This window comes from Danio rerio, chromosome 2 (assembly GCF_052040795.2).
Source record: "Danio rerio strain M-AB ecotype USA chromosome 2, GRCz13ab, whole genome shotgun sequence".
NCBI lineage: Eukaryota > Metazoa > Chordata > Actinopteri > Cypriniformes > Danionidae > Danio > Danio rerio.
The window spans coordinates 13507691-13528544 of NC_141022.1; the positions used below are offsets into that span (position 1 = coordinate 13507691).

A 20854-nucleotide genomic window follows, 5' to 3' on the forward strand; every position below is an offset into this window, starting at 1 on the left:
CTCTCTCTTCTCACAACAGCCTCTCCCTGGCAGATCCCTTTGAGAGAGAACCTTCAGGGCACCATCAGGAACCTACATGTATGGTGTGGTTGTATAATTGATGGTGGATGCCGTCAATCTCGCTTATCAATGCCAGAATGAGCCATGTCCCCTGGGGGTGAGAGCGCACTCAAAAACGAGTTTCGCCTCCTCTTGAGCATTAGCACACACCGCCTCTCAAGCAAACATCTGTAGAGCTACGGGTTGGGCGACACCTAATACATTCGCAAGATTTTATAATCTTCAAGCTGAGCCGGTTTCCTCACACGCTAGTGTTACAGCCAAAACATAATTTTGTGTGTAGGCTTTGCATAAAGTGTTGTGCTCCACCCTTCTCTCTCTCCTCAAAAAATATAAATAAGCTTTTATGTGCTTCACAGGTAAGTTAGGGCCAGGGGGCACATTGGAGTGTTGTGTCCCTGGTGATGATCCTCTCGGGGGGCCATGGGAAGGTTCAACTACTGTGGCGTTTTCCATACATTTGTCCACAGTGGAAGTTTTCCACGTAGCTTTGAAGTTCCCCATCCATTGGCATTTCATTTCCTTGTTTTATTAGTCTTAAGATCATTGGCAAAATATACATGGTGAAAGTTTTCCACATTGCATTTCATGTAAGGTATGGGACTAGACACAATTGCAGGTTCAACTTAGAGGCAGTTTATTTTATTTCAAAAAGAAAGAGGGCCACAAATTCCAGCTAAAAAAAAATCCAAAATGTACAAACAGAAAGTCTTTAGGGACTTCTATGGCACAGAAAGAGTTCTCAAAAAAATGAAAAATAAAAAAAAAACAAGCAAAAATTTGAGAGGAAAAATAACGAAGTCTCTTGGTCAGAAGTGTTCTGCACACAGGAAAAAAAAAACAGCCAGGAAATAAACAGCAAAAAAAAATTGGAGAAAGAAAATCCTTACAACCTTTTCCCGGTAGAGTGTGCGCTATGGAATGGATGTGATAGTGATGGTGTTGCTTTTAGATTGTAGGAGGCCAGTGACAAAATGACCAGAGGCAGGAAGGGATGGGTATGGTATATCAATGTAAGGTGCATTAGATGTCTTGTTTTGGGCACAAATTCAAGCAGGCCACCACAAACTGCCTGGCGTCCTTGGCCATGAATGGCCACCAGAATTGTTGGTGAATGACAGCCAGCGATCTCCAAACTCCTGGGTGACAAGCTAGCCTGGACGAGTGTCCCCATTGGATGACCTCTTAGCGAAGTCTTGTTGGAACAAACTGACGGCCTGCTGTAACCCTACCTGGTACTGGGATCTTCTGTGTGGCCGGAAGGAAGAGGTCATCAGGCTTAATATTCTTGGTCCCAGGTCTGAATGACAGGATAAATTTAAAGCAGCCACAGAAGAGGGCCCAGCGAGCCTGTCGAGGGGTCAGCCTCCTTGCCGAATTAATATATTTAAGATTCTTGTGATTTGTCCTGACCAGGAAAGCTTGGGCTGCCCCTTCTAGCCAGTAATGCCAGTCCCCCAGTCAGCCTGACTGCCAACATCTCTTGGTTACCTACACCGTAATTTCGTTCCAAGGGGCTTAGACGGTGGGAAAAGAGGGCAAAGGGATGCCTCTTCCCATCCATGCATGAATTAGAACTGAAATAGGACTCCACCTACCTCAACATCAGAAGAGTCCACCTCAACAATAAATTGCTGTTCAGGATCTGGAATGGACAAAATAGGAGCAGATATGAAACTGGACTTTAGTTTATTAAAGGCCTTCTGTGCATCACTATTTCATTTGAACCATACGTTGAATAAGGTGAGAGCTGTTAAAGGTTCAGCAGTCTGACCAAAGTTCTTGATAAATCACTGGTAAAAAATTGGCAAACCCCAAGAACTGCTGCAGAGCTTTACGAGAGTCAGGGGTTGGCCACTCAGCAACAGCCCTTATTTTACAGAGATCTGCCTGGATCTCTCCCACTAAAGTAATGAAGCCCAGGAACTGAATCGACTAGGTGTGGAAAACGTTCTTCTCCCCCTTGACATAAAGTTGGTTCTCCAGCAGTTCTTGTTGCACCTGGCGTACATGTTGAGTATGCGTCTGCAAGGATGGGGAAAAAATCTAAATATTAGAGAGATACACAAAGACAAATATCCATGTCTTTCAACACATCATTAACCAGGACCTGAAGACAGCCAGGGCATTAGTCAGACCGAACAGTAAGATCCGGTACTCAAAGTGTCTCGTAGGGCTGTTCAAGGCTGCCTTCCACTTATCCCCCTCATGTATGAAAATATTGGACAAGTGTGGTCAGCTCCGCCACTTAATTGACTAAAAATTCCACCTCCCGCAGGTCTGATTATGTTCGAACCTGCTGCGTCAGATCATAATGTTAGGTATGGGACTGGACACAAGTGCAGTTTCAACTTAGTGGCAGTTTATTGTATTTCAAAAAGGAAGTAACAGGGCCACAAATTCCATTTAAAAAATGTAAAATGTAAAAACAAAAAGTCTTTCGAAACTCCTCTGTCACAAATAGGGCTCTCAAAAAAAATTCTATTAGAAAGACTTTAGGAGGCAGATAAACGTTTGAACATTTATTGTAAATTGTTTGCATAAATGCAAGTTCGTTATGGTCCTTTCATAAAGTCCTTTGGCGTAAGCCCCGACTATAGTGCAGAACTCTGGATGAGCTGGCAGATCCTGCCTGAAGATGAAGGCAGGGCGAAGCCAACCTCAAAAGACAAAACTTATGGTTCAGTTTTGTAGCAATCCTGAAACAGAATGACAACAAATGAGAAAACTTACATTTTATATCTATGCAAATCACGCAAGGCAAATGGAGATTAAATAGTGCCCTGATGGGCAGAGAGGTATATAAGAGATCCAGCATGAAGATAAAAATGAAGCACACAATTTGGCTAATATACGCTAGAAGCCCCAATGGAGATAAAAATAGAGAGCATGCCAAGACGGGTAGAGGAGAGAAAGCATGCCCCGACAAGCAAAAGAGAGAAAGTGTGCCCCGACGAGCAGAGGAGAGAGAGATTGCCCCAACGGGTGGAAAAGAGAAAGCACTCTACGACAAGCAGAGGAGAGAGATAGTGCCCCGATGGGCAGAGGACAGAGAGCGTGCCCTGACGGACATAAGAGAGAGAGCGTGCCCCGGCAAGCAAAGGAGAGAGTGAGTGCCCTAAAAGGCAGAGGAGAGATTAAGAGTGTGCCCCGATGGGCAGAGGAGAGAGAGCGTGCCCCGATGTGTAGAGGAGATTGAGAGTGTGCCCTGACAGGCCGAAGACATCGAGAGTGTGCCCCGACAGGCCGAAGAGATTGAGAGCATGCCCTGACGAACCGAAGAGATTGAGAGCGTGCCCAGACAGTGCAGAGGAGAGCCAAAAGAAGTGTGCCCCGATGGGCAGAGGAGAGCAGAAGAGAGTGTGCCCTAAAGGCCAGAGGAAAGCAGAAGAGAGAGAGAGTTCCCCTGCGAGCTCGCTGTGCGAGATGGAGCCCAGGCATGCTTGCTATGCTAGACGGAGCCCCGGCGGGCTAGCTGTGCGAGACGGAGCCCTTGCGGCTTGTTGTGTGAAATGGAGCCCTAGCAAGCTTGCTGTACAAGACGAAGCCTCGGCAGGCTTGCAATGCGAGATTGAGCCCCTGCGGGCTTGCTGTGCAAGACGGAGCCCTGGCGGGCTTGTTGTGTGAGACGGAGCCCAGGCACGCTTGGTGTGCGAGACAGAGCCCTGTTGGACTTGCTGTGCGAGACGGAGCCCTGTTAGGCTAGCTGTGCGAGAGGGAGCCCTGTTGGGTTTGCTGTGCGAGACGGAGCTCCGGCAGGCTTGCTATGTGAAACTGTGCTCTTGGGAGCCAGCTGTGCAAAGCGGAGCCCCTTTTGTGTTTGTTGTGCGAGATGGAGCCCTGTCGAACTTGCTGTGCAAGACAGAGCCCTGTTGGCTTGCTGTGCACAATGGAGCCCCGGTGGCCGGTGGGCTTGCTGTGCGAGACAGAGTCCTGGCAGCACCTAGGCTAGATCAGGATTACCTTGTATGAAACCCATGAAATGTCTGTTGTGATTTACGACAAATAATGTTTAGCTGTTTAGAAAATCGGACTAAACATTAAATCCACTGAATTATGATTGGGTCCTGTCTGAGAATAACAGTAGGCAACGTGTACCCCCATAATAAAATACTCAACAGTTACGTTTTCGTATTTTCGTTGTTGGGATTTTTTATACAGTTGATAGGTTGTAGAGCAGGCCCGTCTATGTGATGACTAGGTTTTACTGATTTATTGTTAATTTGACCAAACAAACATAACCAGAGCCGCCGCTCTTCCGAGCGGACACGATCATAATCTATTCATTTAGAAAAGGGAATTGTTGCTACTTCTTGTGAAGTAGATTAATCATTCATAAGTTTTAATCAACTTAAAACAGCTAGGCAGGGGAATCTGTGTTTCAGTGACATTTTCTTGTGAGGCAACCAATAAAATTCTGTAACATAACTGTTAACATATATATTGTAACATATATGCTGGAGATAAACATTCCGTTCAACATTCCATGAAAACGGTCTGGTATCAATTTCCAGGGCAATTTAGATCACTCAGTGACGAAAAGTCTGACCTAAAAAAATTCCTGCTGTCAAGTAACAAGTTTTGGGACGCCTCATAGTTCCTTTGAATTCGGCAGAGAGTAGTTTAGGACTATGGCAGATAAGATAAGAGGAAAAACCCATCTAGCAGCCCTCTCCTCACAGAAGAAAAAGACATTCCTCTCCAATGTTTTTTTTATTTAAACAAAGACATTTAGAACCCAAATCTCTTGTTTAATTACACTTAACTTTTGTAATGTGTACCATTCCTCATAGTTTATGCAAATTCGTACTTTTAGGACCTTTTTAGTTTAAATAAGGTAAGGATGTGAAAAATTATGTTGATGTACTTTTAAACCCCCCATGTTTGGTACAGATGGGTTTCTGCTGACATTTTACAACACATGATGCATAGAGCAAGATCATAACTCGCATTGCTTTATTCTTTAATTCCATGTATTAAATGCCTGTCCACATGCTTTGGGTGGACAGTCAAATTTGCATACGAGCAGCCTCGAGACAAAGGAAGGTTTCGCGCTCAAACTTTCCCTGAAATCATTGGTCAGAATGCTGAACGGGTTGTCACGTGACCCGCAGGTATAACCAGACTTCTCCCCAAACATTTGCGCAGAGTAGTCCGAACAAAGAACCCATCAAAAGGTGGCCCCTTGGGCCACGCGGCTCTTCTAAGCCGCATGGACTTTTCCCGCCACGCCTTTACAAATAGTAAAGGGAGGAAATAGAGATTTCAGATAAAGAGTGACAAAACTTTCAGTTCCACACGCACCATTAAGGATCACCAAGATTATAAAAACAAAAACACCTTTTTTGATAAAAGGGGCACAGCTTAATCGCATAACTAAAAATACCTGGACTTTAATGTCTGGGGTCTCTCTTTTATGCGAGTCTCTTCCGTCGTGATGAAAACTCCTTTGATGTCCTTCTTGATGCGTTGAGTTTGTAATACAGTTCGGAGGAATACGATCGCAAACTTTAACTGAGTTTACTTAGCCAGAAAGAAAAGAAAACGTGGCTGGAAAGTCCAGCGGCCTAGAAGAGCCGCTTGCCCCTCAAAGGGGCCACCTTTGGCGAGTTCTTTGTCCGGACTTCTCTCTCCAGATGTTGGGGGTCAGCCCAGTTATACCTGCGGGTCACGTGACAACCCGTTCAGCATTCTTGACCAATGATTTCAGGGCAAAGTTTGAGTGGGAACCTTCCTTTGTCTCGAGCTGCTAATGTGCAAATTTGTGTGTCCGCCCAAGGTATGCGGAGAGGCATTTAATGCAGGGAATTAAAGAATTTAACCAGTGGTGATTATGATCGTACTCTACGCATCATGTGTTGTAAAATGTCAGCAGAAACCCATCAATACCAAACATGGGGGTCTTAAAAATACATCAACATAATTCCCACACCATTGCATTATTTATGCTCTAAAAAGGCTTAAAAGAACCAGGAATACAGGTTATAAGAGAGGTTACACAGGTAAGAAAAGTCAGAAATGAGATACAAAGTTTACAAAACATAACATTTTAGTTTTGTGCTGGTCCCTGATTTCTCAGTCCAACTTCTTTGTTTAATGTTGAGGAATGTCTTTTGTCTGTGTAACCCAGGTTACTAGTGGGTAGTATACAGCAATAGAGCAAATAGAAATATAAGGAAAAACATTGGCAGAATACTCGATTAAATAATATACATTAAAATTATTTACTTATATAAATAATTTATAATAGAGTATTATACAGCATTCAAGGGAATAGTGCTTTAGAATGACATCATCGTGCCTTACACTATAGCAGCAGATCAGCTTTCCAAACAATAACAAATCTCGCTTGTCTGTTAGCTTGTGTTTACCGTTGCTATGGTGATTCAGTGTTCGCAAGGGAAAGCAGAGATGTAAGTTGTTATATTAATAACAGCAGAAAACTATTAGATTTACATCTTTTAATGTTTTAATGCGTATTAACTGTGAAAATTGACCATTAATAAGATGCTGACATGATTTCAATCATATATTTTTAATGAAGGATTGAGAGAGGAAAAAAACAAGATTTGTCTCTGAGAGTGAAATCTGCACATGAGTGCCACCTGGAGTTTTCCTATTTTTTTCGCTTTGATTTTGAATGATTTCCTTGGTGAGTTCCTGTTTTTATTAATTATTATTATATTCATTATAACATGATTTAAACTAGTGTCGAAAAATGTGTTTCATTAATTAACCATTTGTTTGGTCTAGTAAAAACAAAGTATTATACAGAGTATTATACAAGTGATTGTGTAAAGTTTAAGTGAGAAAGTTTAAGTAAAATGCTGTCATTTGTAAAAAAGAAAATGCCAAATAGGAGAGAGAAATAGGAAAAACACAGAAATTCAGCAGAGAGAAGCATATACATGGTTATTTACTGTTGCTGTTTATTTAGAAATGTGTTAAGCTGAGTTAATGCATTCACTGTAAAATGCTAATGGTTTCTTTGGCCTTGTGTTTTCAAGGCCAGGTTTTTTTTTTGTTTGGTTTTGTTCGTTTGTGCATCTTCTTCTGATTTTTCATCGGTGAGATGTTCTATTGACGTCAGTTGCTGGATGTGATCTGCTCTGGATTCGAATTAATTGAAGTTTGAACTCTTTTCTGGATTTGGATTGTCTCAACTTCCATCGGTGCATGTCTAATTGTGGAGTTGGACTGGCGAGCCTCCCATTGAGTGGATTCTTTGGATACACCTGTTGAAAAGATACAAAGTAAAACCTATTCAGCGTCATGGTAGGAGTGTAAATTTACAACACACTCACAAGTGCAACATCCTGGATCTCTGGAACTGAATTTGCAACCTAGTTGTTTTGCAAAAGAATCTTTTTGAAAGTTTATCACCTTTACTGGACTTTTTTAAGTGAATGTTTTATTTTCATTTTTATTTTATTTGTACATTGTTCCTTTAGAGTGTTCATTCGTTGAAATTTTTGAATCTTTATAGAGAGAGGTTAACTGATTTAAGAAGGGAAATCTTGATTATATGTTAAATAATAATACAATTTTAATATTGTATTATTAACTTACACTTGCAAACCTTTAATATAGTACTGTTATTAGCATATTAATATTATATTATTGTTATAATAGTAACCAAAATATAATATTAGCCTTAACAATAGAAAAACAGAAAAACAACAATATTAACTTACCTTATTAGTGATATAGCCTGTGACGAAAGAGAAGTGTTATTAGAGAGTGTAAATAAGATTGAGGTCATTAGATAAGTGTGAAAAAACCTAGAATTTGTTTTATTTATTTATTTTTATTTATTTATTTATTTTATATTTCTGTGAACATTTTACAATACAATCTTTTAATATTCTTACCTCTGTGTCCGAGTCCTTCACTGTTGTTGTATCTTCTCTCTCTTTGGAGGAATTTAGACTTCTGAGCATCTGGTCCATTGATTAAATCTTATAATACATTTGTGTACCGAGGGTTACATACCAAAAAGTGGCGAGAGCCAGCCAGGAGAGAGATTGCAACAACAGTGTCTAATTACAGTATTCGAGTTCACTATAAATATTACAAATCGGAGAGAACTTTAACGTCATGGATATCATAGAAAAAGAGAATGTAGATATCTCAAAAACAGTGATTGTGGGTGGAATGACACTGACTGAGACAGACTCAGATTTAGAGTCATGGCTTTTAAGATATGGTAGTATTAACCGACATCTTCTCATTGATGACCCTGACTGTGAGTTTCATCGACATGCTATCATAGAGTTTACACATAACTCCGCGATGAAAACATTGATGCCTCTTTTGCCTTTAACTGTAGTTAGTATGTCAAACCCAAGTACCACTTTTATGGTACGTGCTTTAAGCTGCGTCTACCCCCATATTGCTAGTGATAGTGCTACTAATGGATATCTGGAGGAATTGCAAAACATTGCAAGTTTTAGTGGGAAATCCATTGAGGAAGTACTCCAAACAGAGTTGCTGAAGATTAAATTTGGCCCTTCTCATGCTGAGTCACTACCTGTTTTGGATAAAAAGCTTGAATTTCCAAATGCAGCACGTTCTCAAATACTTGATCGTAGCACAGTCAGTTCACCAAATAGACTGCTGTCCCCAGTCATATCACAAAGTATGATTACTGAACAAACAGCTTTTCCTACATCTAGAATTTCACCATTTCATGAAGTTGAGTCAACAAATTCAAAAAACCTGTCCAAGGAAAGCCTTAACCATAGAAGTACTAAACCCACAGTAACAGTGTCATCCCATCCAGCACTTACCATGGATATAATTGATCCTCCTAGCGTGCAAAAGGTAGTAGTTGAGCACATTGTCCGCACAAATGACACAGCTCCAATGCACCATACCTCTTTTCGCCTCCGATCTTTCTCTGGAAAAATTCCTAGACCTGTTAATGAGCCAGACTTTGACACTTGGCGTGCCAGTGTTGATCTCCTACTGACAGATCCTTCTATATCTGACTTAAATCGAGCCAGAAAAATCATAGACAGTCTGCTTCCCCCTGCTGCAGATATTGTTAAACATGTCTCACCTAACAGTTTACCTGCAGTATATCTAGAGTTGCTGGAGTCTGTATATGGCTCTGTAGAAGATGGAGATGAGTTATTAGCCAGATTTATGAATAGCTTCCAAAACAATGGTGAGAAGCCTTCAACTTACCTGCACAGATTACAAATTCTCTTAAGCACAGCTATTCGACGAGGTGGGATATTTGAAGAAGAGAGAAACCGATATCTTCTAAAGCAGTTTTGTCGCGGCTGTTGGGACAGTTCCCTCATTGCTGACCTTCAATTAGAAAGGAGAAAAGCCACTCCTCCTTCATTTGCAGAATTAGTAGTTCTCATCCGTACAGAAGAAGATAAAAATGCCTCTAAAGAAGAAAGAATGAGAAAACATTTAGGGCTAAATAAACACTATCCTGCCCCCTCGAAATTCAGACTGTCAGCTCACCAGATATCTGCCCACCAATGTGAAACGCAGGATGATCAAACTGACACATCTCTCGCAAAGCAAGTGTGTGAACTCCAAACTCAAGTTGTTGCACTGCAAAACCATTCAAGCCAGAAAGAAAAGAAAAAAAATGCAAAACCAGATGAAGTGAGTGAGCTGAGAAATGTTGTCACTGAGTTACAAGCACAGATTACAGCCATGCAAACTACAGCCACTCCAAAAATTAAAAGTGATGTAGAAGCAACTGAAATTGCTGACTTAAAGAGACAGATTGCTGATTTAAAGGTTCAACTGACTGCCCCTGATATGTATAGAAACCGCACCAGAAACTTGCTGCCTGAACCTAGAGCAACAGATTGTTACAGAGCTAGTAAACTACCTGAAAGTAGACCTCGTCCGGGGTATTGTTTTAGATGTGCGGAAGATGGTCATCTTGCCAGCAGCTGTAGTAATGCTCCTGACCCTACTAAAGTTGCTGAGAAAAAACGCAAGTTAAGGGAGCGACAAGCCCAGTGGGATACCCAACAAGTAGCAATCATGAATCCTTTAAACTGAGGACGGTCTCTGTAGAGGGGCATACAGAGACTAAGAGAAATAATAATTGCCCTGAGAAACGTAAACAATTGTTCAACCAAAATGCGTGTGACGCACCCCCTTTGAGAAATTTACCAAGAGGATTAGTGGGAGTGAAGTGTACTGCCCAAATAACTGTTGGTAATAAAAGAGTTTCCTGCCTTCTGGACACAGGGTCCCAAGTAACTACTGTTCCCTGGTCATTTTATCAAGAGAATTTATCAAATTGTCCACTTAAATCATTGGATAACTTGCTGGAAGTGGAAGGGGCAAATGGTCAAACAGTGCCTTATCTTGGTTATGTGGAATTGACTCTTAAGTTTCCCAGAGAGTTCCTTGGAACAGAGACAGAAGTGCCCACTTTAGCCCTGGTAGTCCCAGATTTGATGAACACTCCCCAAGTTCTAATTGGCACAAATTCATTAGATGCTCTTTACAGTAACTATGTCCAACAATCTGCTTCCTTTCCTCAATCAAACTTCCATGGTTACCGTGCAGTACAAAAAGTTTTAGAAGCAAGATACAAACAAGCAAGTGCTGATGTAGTGGGCTGTATCAAATTCAAGGGACATGTTCCAGAGGTAGTACCTGCAGGATGTACAGTGGTTCTTGATGGACATGTTCTAGTTAATTGTCCTCATGTGGGGAAATGTGTAGCTCTAGAGTCACCAACTTCACCCGCTTTACCTGGTGGTTTGCTAGTTGCCAGCTGTTTGCATTCCTTACCCAACAAAAGACATCAACAGTTACCAGTTGTGTTACGGAATGAAACTCAGACCGACATTACCATCTACCCCAGAACTGTAATTGCTGAAATGCGGGCAGTCCAAGAAGTAATAAAGAGTGGGCAAGTAAATTCCAGCACTGTCAATAAAGAACTTTCTGCTGGTTCCAATCTCAAATTTGACTTTGAAAATTCCCCATTGACACCTGAATGGAAGAAACGAATAATGGATCAATTAAAATCCATGCCTGAAGTCTTCGCCTTGCATGACTTAGATTATGGACATACAAACAAAGTCACTCACCGAATAAAGCTTAATGATGAGACTCCTTTCAAACACAGACCTCGACCCATACATCCTCAGGACATTGATGCAGTACGAAAACATTTGCAAGACTTGTTAGCAGCTGGAATTATCCGAGAGTCAGAATCCCCCTTTGCCTCCCCCATAGTAGTTGTAAGAAAGAAAGACAATTCTGTACGTCTTTGCATTGACTTCAGAAAGCTGAACTCACAAACCATTAAAGATGCCTATGCCCTGCCAAATCTGGAAGAGGTCTTTTCAGCACTAACTGGTTCGAAATGGTTCTCTGTCCTTGACTTAAAATCAGGATATTATCAGATTGAGATGGAGGAAGCTGACAAAAGTAAAACTGCCTTTGTGTGTCCCTTGGGGTTCTGGGAGTTCAATAGGATGCCCCAAGGCATTACCAATGCCCCAAGTACGTTTCAAAGGCTGATGGAAAGATGCATGGGTGACTTGAATAGAAAAGAGGTGTTGGTCTTCATCGATGATCTGATCATTTTCTCTGAAAGTTTAGAAGAGCATGAATCAAGGCTGATGCACGTTTTGAAAAGGCTCAAAGAATATGGACTGAAGCTATCGCCTGAAAAGTGCAAGTTTTTCCAAACTTCTGTTCGATACCTTGGTCATATTGTATCAGAAAATGGAGTGGAGACTGATCCAGTGAAAATCGAGGCCCTAAAAACCTGGCCAAGACCAAGAAATCTCAAAGAATTAAGATCTTTTCTGGGATTTTCTGGATACTATAGGAGGTTCATTCAGGATTATTCCAAGATAATCAAACCCCTTAATGACCTCACAGTAGGGTATCCACCTCTTCAAAAACGTCACCTACAAGAGAACAAGAATAAGCAATATCTGGACCCCAAAAAGGAATTCGGAGACAGATGGAATCAGCCCTGTCAACAGGCCTTTGACATGATTATTGAGAAACTCACCTCTGCACCTGTTCTGGGATTTGCAGACCCAAAGCTTCCTTATGTTCTGCATACTGACGCCAGTACCACTGGGCTTGGGGCAGCCTTATACCAGAAACAAGAGGGACAAATGCGGGTCATTGCTTTTGCAAGCAGAGGGTTGACAAGAAGTGAAAGCCGGTATCCAGCTCACAAGCTAGAATTTCTAGCTCTTAAATGGGCAGTCACATCTAAATTCAGTGACTATTTGTATGGAACAGAATTTGTGGTCGTAACTGATAGCAACCCTTTAACTTACATTCTGACATCTGCAAAGCTTGATGCTACCAGTTATCGCTGGTTGTCAAGTCTGTCCACTTACAATTTCAAGCTCCAGTATAGGGCTGGAAGTCAAAACTGTGATGCAGATGGCCTTTCAAGACGACCACATGGTGAGCTTTTAGATGACCCTGCATCCCAGAAAGAGAGAGAGAGAATTAAACAGTTTACCCTTCATCATTTAGATGAATTTGGAGTTGAAGATTCTCTTATCCTCCCAGAGGCCATAAAAGCCATCTGTGATCGACATCAGATTGGAAATTCCTCACATAAAAGCAAATTTTCCAACCCTTCCATTGCCCTTGTTGAGTCCTTAGCCCTGCATGCAGATGTATTACCAAATGAGTTTGAACAAGAAAATGAGTATGGTCTTCCAGTCATTCCTTACCTGTCCAACGAAGAGTTAAAGAGACAGCAGAGAATGGATCCTGATCTCAAATTCATTATTGATTGTTTACAGCGGAATGAAAAACCTTCTAGTTTAAAAGACCAATCGCTTGCTGTTACTCTGTGGATAAGGGAATGGAGCAGATTAGAATTAAGGGATGGATTGCTTTATAGGAAGAAGCAAGATCAGGAAAGCACTCACTATCAATTAGCCTTACCTGTAGCTTTACGTGGAACAGTGTTGAAGAGTCTCCATAATGATATGGGACACATGGGCATGGAGAGGACACTTGACCTTGTCAGGACAAGATTCTTTTGGCCAAAAATGTCATCATCTGTGGAAGAGAAAATTAAGACATGTGAGAGATGTGTACGTAGAAAAGCGTTTCCTGAAAAAGCAGCTGAAATGATGAACATCAAGACTACCAGACCATTGGAGTTGGTCTGTATGGACTTCTTGTCTTTAGACCCAGATCAGAGTAACACCAAAGATATATTAGTTATTACAGATCACTTCACCAAATATGCGGTGGCTGTGCCTACCAGAAACCAGAAGGCGCAGACTGTGGCTAGATGTTTATGGGAAAACTTTCTAGTACATTATGGATTTCCAGAAAGACTGCACAGTGATCAAGGACGAGATTTTGAGTCAAGCCTCATCAAAGAGCTATGTCTCGTCGCAGGTATACACAAAGTGAGAACTACTCCTTACCACCCAAGAGGAAATCCAGTGGAGAGATTCAATAGGACCCTTCTCCAAATGTTGGGTACTCTTGAAAACAAAAAGAAGTCGTGCTGGAAGGAGTTTGTCAAGCCTTTGGTGCATGCCTACAATTGCACTCGAAATGATGTAACAGGATACACTCCCTATGAACTTATGTTTGGTAGACAACCCAGGCTGCCAGTCGACTTAGCCTTTGGGTTACCTGTGGATCGTTCTACCAAATCCCACTCTCAGTATGTAAAAGATCTGAAAGAAGGTTTAAGAGAGAGCTATGAAATTGCCATCAAAAACTCTGCAAAAGTAGCCCAACGTAACAAGCGCAGATTTGACAAACATGTCGTTGTTTCTACTCTTGATGTGGGAGATAAAGTCCTTGTGCGAAATTTGAGGCTAAGAGGAAAGAACAAACTGGCAGACAAATGGGAACCAGATGTCTATGTAGTTATCCGTAAAGCTGGAGATCTCCCAGTATATGTAGTCCAGCCTGACGGAAAGACCGGTCCAGTTCGAACTTTACACAGAGACTTACTTCGACCTTGTGGATATTTGTCTGAAAATGAAATTGAAGAAATGAGTCCTCCAAATGTTCAACGTAAGCCCAGAACTAGGTCTAGCTCTGCTCTAGAATATGCTCCCAAAGAACATCAAATGAGTGATCAGTCAGAATCTGAGGATGACTCTCTATATATTAGAAATGCAGGACGCCAGTTGGAATCCATTACTACGACTGTGTTACCTTCATCACAAAGTCCAGTGCTTGTAAGGAACTTACCTGGCATAGAGCCCATTGAACCACTCCCTGTCGTGGTGAACCCTGAAAAAGAAACCTTACCTGATTCCAGACTAGAAGAAGACTTAACAGAAAATCAAAGAGATGATGTCAATGAGAATTTCTTACCTGTGCTGAACCCTGCTGATATTGACCCCAAAGAAATTGAACCTGAAAGAAGTGGAAATAGTGTTGAAGGACAGATCCATAGAAGGGCGCTTGAATTAGATCCTGTTGATGTATCCCATTCTAATGATCAAAATCCACATGTCAAAAATGTTTCAAGTAACCAGCCAATAGTGGATGAAGACCTAGATACAAGTGGCCCTAGACGCTCAAAAAGGCAATGTAGACCTCCTAATAAGCTTGAATATCATAAACTAGGAAATCCCTTGACACTAGTCATTCAGTCCTTACTACAAGGTCTGAGTTCTGCCTTTACCACATCGTTAGAAGAACCCATACTCACTAGAGATCCGCCCTTTGATGTGCCAGACCCTTTTCCAGTTGCAGTGACAACCCAACCCCGTACATGCCCGAGGACGTGCCTGAATTCAGGGGGGGAATGTGTAACCCAGGTTACTAGTGGGTAGTATACAGCAATAGAGCAAATAGAAATATAAGGAAAAACATTGGCAGAATACTCGATTAAATAATATACATTAAAATTATTTACTTATATAAATAATTTATAATAGAGTATTATACAGCATTCAAGGGAATAGTGCTTTAGAATGACATCATCGTGCCTTACACTATAGCAGCAGATCAGCTTTCCAAACAATAACAAATCTCGCTTGTCTGTTAGCTTGTGTTTACCGTTGCTATGGTGATTCAGTGTTCGCAAGGGAAAGCAGAGATGTAAGTTGTTATATTAATAACAGCAGAAAACTATTAGATTTACATCTTTTAATGTTTTAATGCGTATTAACTGTGAAAATTGACCATTAATAAGATGCTGACATGATTTCAATCATATATTTTTAATGAAGGATTGAGAGAGGAAAAAAACAAGATTTGTCTCTGAGAGTGAAATCTGCACATGAGTGCCACCTGGAGTTTTCCTATTTTTTTCGCTTTGATTTTGAATGATTTCCTTGGTGAGTTCGTGTTTTTATTAATTATTATTATATTCATTATAACATGATTTAAACTAGTGTCGAAAAATGTGTTTCATTAATTAACCATTTGTTTGGTCTAGTAAAAACAAAGTATTATACAGAGTATTATACAAGTGATTGTGTAAAGTTTAAGTGAGAAAGTTTAAGTAAAATGCTGTCATTTGTAAAAAAGAAAATGCCAAATAGGAGAGAGAAATAGGAAAAACACAGAAATTCAGCAGAGAGAAGCATATACATGGTTATTTACTGTTGCTGTTTATTTAGAAATGTGTTAAGCTGAGTTAATGCATTCACTGTAAAATGCTAATGGTTTCTTTGGCCTTGTGTTTTCAAGGCCAGGTTTTTTTTTTGTTTGGTTTTGTTCGTTTGTGCATCTTCTTCTGATTTTTCATCGGTGAGATGTTCTATTGACGTCAGTTGCTGGATGTGATCTGCTCTGGATTCGAATTAATTGAAGTTTGAACTCTTTTCTGGATTTGGATTGTCTCAACTTCCATCGGTGCATGTCTAATTGTGGAGTTGGACTGGCGAGCCTCCCATTGAGTGGATTCTTTGGATACACCTGTTGAAAAGATACAAAGTAAAACCTATTCAGCGTCATGGTAGGAGTGTAAATTTACAACACACTCACAAGTGCAACATCCTGGATCTCTGGAACTGAATTTGCAACCTAGTTGTTTTGCAAAAGAATCTTTTTGAAAGTTTATCACCTTTACTGGACTTTTTTAAGTGAATGTTTTATTTTCATTTTTATTTTATTTGTACATTGTTCCTTTAGAGTGTTCATTCGTTGAAATTTTTGAATCTTTATAGAGAGAGGTTAACTGATTTAAGAAGGGAAATCTTGATTATATGTTAAATAATAATACAATTTTAATATTGTATTATTAACTTACACTTGCAAACCTTTAATATAGTACTGTTATTAGCATATTAATATTATATTATTGTTATAATAGTAACCAAAATATAATATTAGCCTTAACAATAGAAAAACAGAAAAACAACAATATTAACTTACCTTATTAGTGATATAGCCTGTGACGAAAGAGAAGTGTTATTAGAGAGTGTAAATAAGATTGAGGTCATTAGATAAGTGTGAAAAAACCTAGAATTTGTTTTATTTATTTATTTTTATTTATTTATTTATTTTATATTTCTGTGAACATTTTACAATACAATCTTTTAATATTCTTACCTCTGTGTCCGAGTCCTTCACTGTTGTTGTATCTTCTCTCTCTTTGGAGGAATTTAGACTTCTGAGCATCTGGTCCATTGATTAAATCTTATAATACATTTGTGTACCGAGGGTTACATCTGTGAGCAGAAGGCTGACTAAAGATGTTTTTTTCTCCTCTTATCTTATCTGCCATGTTCTTTTGAAGTCGGCAGAGAGTGGTTTAGGACAGCATATTTGCCCAAGGAGTGAACCTGCACTGGTCTTGTGGTTTGGTTACAACTATGCCATCGATTTGGTTCGATTTGATATTATGTTGCATCAGGATGCATTGTCGATGCTTTCCATAAACGATTATATTTTACTTCATAGCACAAGAAAAGTATAAATAGATTTATATTTATATACATTATTCATAATACAAGTTGTCATTTAATACAGTCGGAACTTTACTCTAAAAAACTCAAGTATGTACACAGAACAACATGAGCATTTATTGCAAATAAACAAAAGTGAATGACCTGCTCGCTTTATGAGCTCTATCGAGTGAATTCTTAAGCCTGGTTTATACTTCTGCGTGAATCGATCGGCATGACCCATGGTGCATGCAATGTGCGTAACTGTGCATTTATACTTCTACGCAGTCTTTCTGTTGCTCTGCAATTACACTTCCAAAACGCTAGTTGGCAGTGAGGTCCTAATGTTCCTCTGCGTCGAGTTTCTTCACTGGTGTTTTATTTTTTCTGAATGCTTCCTTAATGTACAAGTGGCTCAAACTCGCTCATTTTGAGGCAAGAACTGGCTGATGTGCAACAACTTTAATCATTAGGTAAACACAAAACAAAACTTTCCATCCGGAGCTCCTTCACGGGACTGCACACTTGTAAACAATCGCTCCATCAGGCTTGCGCGGTGGTCTGTCCCGCCCAGACTTGTCAGCGCTACCAGTCTGACCAATCACAGAGCTTGTGCTACTCGTCGTCATTTTTTGAAAGGTGCGCATCAGCGACGCAGACGGCCAAGCCAAAGGGCTATGAGTCAATGCATAGGCTGCACCGTAGCATATGCGTGCGCTTAACGCAGATGTACAAATCAGCCGTTACACCCCTATGATTGGTTGGAGCTTGACAGAAAGGGCTGCGATTGGTTCTAACGGGCTGATGCTGTTCGCCAATGAGTGATACTGATAAACTTCAGCAGCGATCACAGCTGATCCATGATAGACACAGAGGAGAAAAACTCGCTATGCTATGCATCCATGAGTAAAGCTACAACAGCCGAGAGGAGAGGCAACGTCACGTTAACAAGTCAAAGGGCAACAGTGAGTGAAATGGAATTTTTCTTCTTCTTCTCAATCTCAGTGAAATTGAGGCTGTACCTGCTGTTACTTCCATTTCAGTGAAGAACTGTGCAGCAAACACTCACACGGTAAATGATGCACAGTTACTGTTTTTAAGTTGCAGTGTTTTAAATGCTCCCGGTTGTCTCCCTCACCATAGTATCCTACTGCTACATAATAATCGGTTACGATGTAAAGCTGAACCAATACCAAATTGTCCATGTCTGAATCGGGGGTCTAGCTTTATGGTATAGCATTAGACTTGTTTATATTATGTGGATTCCAGTTAGGAAAACATTTAGAACAAAATAATTAAAGGCCATAGATATGTGCTCTTTTAGACAATAACTTATATATCATGATTCAGTGATTTCATATAATGTTAATGAAACGAGAGTTAGACCTACTTCATGCAGACCATGTATACACGTAACGTATTTAAGGTATTAAACACTGAATATAAGATCACCGAGATGGAATGGCTAATGAAGATGGTGTAAAATCCAATGAAGAAGATTGATAGTGTTTAACCAGGCGGTTTTCGGTGAAAATCCCATGAAAATTCTAGTATCCAGCTCTAGGTTGTTTAAAAGGTAACATAGTAGTTTGATTACATATAATTACTGTTTGATTTCAATGTTGTTAAATTCATAATTACGTAAGGTAAATTTTGTAAGTAGGAGCTAGAAGTGCTAAAAGCTACTAACGTTAATCTTATGCAAGGACATTTAAACGTACGATTGGCGAAATGGCAAAATAAATAAATAGCTAAAATGAAGTGATTTGACGAAGCTGTTAACCTTCAACTTTAAGCTATTACACGAACACGGACAGAGAAATAAACAAACTTGTGAAACATAAACAACGTCGGAAGTCCAAACTTCGACACAGTGAAGGAAATTTCACAACGTTACCTGAGTACAGCAAAACAGATTGTTTAGATGGGCATATATATTTGGCTTGCTTGGTTGTTATAGGCTGAGGAGATAATTATTATGAATGGCGTGACATCTCAGTCTTCCTGCTAGAACCATAGCTAAAGCTTTCATTCCTGAGGAAAAATAACAAAGTCTCTTGGTCATAAGTGTTCTGCACACAGGGGGAAAAAAAACAAAATGTCAGGAATTAACAGTAACAAATTTGGGAGAAAGAAAATCCTTACAACCTTTTTCCAGAAGAGGGTGTACTACAGCATGGCTTTGTGAGAGGAAGCAGTCAAGAAATGAGAGAAAGAAGGGAAAAAGAAAAAAGCTAAGCCAGAGGAGTGCGGATGGAATGACGGGGCCTGAGAACAGAAAGAGATGAGCCAGAGGAAGCACACATGAAGAACATGCACTAGATACTGGATGATGACCAGGCAGGACAAGACAGGATATAACAACACAAGAGCGACTGGACAAAAAAAAAAAAAGCAAAAAAAAGCACAACCCGGAAGAACGCTTGCCATATTGATGAACAATGGTTTAACACAGAATAACACACAAGAGAGGAATAAATAGGGAAGGGGCGTTACCAAATCCAGGTGAGACTAATCAAATCATAATAATAGTGAAATTAGGTAACAAGCGGGAGGGAGGAAGGATACAATGGAGACATAGTGACAGATCATGCGTGCTCCCCACCCTCCAGTGGTGCCAAGGGTCCATGACATCTTATGAATAACCATGCAATAAAGACAAAACAAACTAAACTAAAGTGATGTAGGATTAAAAAAAGAAAAGAATTACAAATACAAGGTAGAGGTACAGTCTGCTTTACAGATCAGCAGAGATTCGATGATTCAGGTTGTAGCACATTATTTTCTGCCATCTACAAGCCTTTCTGTCAATTTGTCTGCAGCTGTATTTATTCTGTAATTATTGTAATTATTAGCAGATGTTAGTCCTGCCATCTAACTTTCTTTGTTGCTCTGTAAATCCTGAGTTGGAATCATCATTTATAAGGACCACAGCTGGTTGCAATGTACACATATTCCTATAATTTTAGACAGTATGATGAAAAGTTCTCCCAAAACTCTAAAACCTTCTCACATTCCCACACCATGTGTACAAAAGTTCCAACTTGTTTTTGAGGTCAAAACAACAATGGGTACATGGAGATCATTTACAAACAAAACGTTTCTTTAGTGTCCAGTACAGTTTGTGGCAGAATTGAAAATTGATTAACTGATGATTTGGATTTTTTGATGTGCAAATATGTTTTCCCATACCTTCTCCCAGTCAACTTGATACTCAAATAACTCCCTATCCTAAATCAAATATGTTGGTAGTTTCTTTTGATTCACTTCAAGAAGGCAGCATTATGTTGAGAAGTATTAATAAATCAACAATGACCTGTCTGTTTCCAAGGGTCGCTATATGCCCTAAGGTCTGAGCATACAGATGTTACTACTTCAATGTGTTCCTTATGCCGCCATTCATACCGCGGCGACGGCGGTACTTGATGCGCCAGCAGCATTTGACCGCTGGGTGGCACTTTAACCACAGATATTCAGCTTTGCCTTTTCACAATGCTAAACAGACTGTTCTTTAGGCATAGCTTACTGTATGTGATGTGATGTGTTCAATTAAAATATAATTTTAATTTAGTTTTTCTGGTAATAGACATGCTCTTACAAAGATTCATGGTGAGAAGTCAAAAAGCAAATATAAGAATTAAGTTATTAGCCTTCAGTGCCCGATTAAATTGCGTTGGGGTGAAAATAATGTTTTGATTTCTTTGACTATCATGGCAATGTTATTATCTCAAATCTTAAACGTGCTCATATGAAAAACAGCAAAATAATATAGATTATCCTGCCGGTAGAGCACATCACCTCACAGCACATCATCTCACAGTTGTGAACTTGCGATCACCTCAACATACTTTATCAGTAAGCTATTTATTATTTATTACAGGCTATGTTAAAAATGTTTGACCAACTGCCACTTCATGTTAAAAACTCTCATGTTTTAATAAATT

General features: G+C 40.0%; 1 protein-coding gene and 2 long non-coding RNA genes across 3 annotated transcripts in view; 2 read left to right on the forward strand and 1 right to left on the reverse strand.

Moving 5' to 3' along the window:
• LOC147846232 (uncharacterized) overlaps positions 1-20854 on the reverse strand; it is an 849179-nt gene that overhangs the window by 70515 nt on the left and 757810 nt on the right. The window lies entirely within an intron of this gene.
• LOC147846234 (uncharacterized) lies at positions 6439-7333 on the forward strand. Its single transcript, XR_015478307.1, has 3 exons — positions 6439-6473; positions 6605-6712; positions 7068-7333. It is a non-coding gene; the product is annotated as an uncharacterized LOC147846234 (long non-coding RNA).
• Positions 15083-15977, forward strand: LOC147846235 (uncharacterized). The gene is made up of 3 exons (XR_015478308.1): positions 15083-15117; positions 15249-15356; positions 15712-15977. It is a non-coding gene; the product is annotated as an uncharacterized LOC147846235 (long non-coding RNA).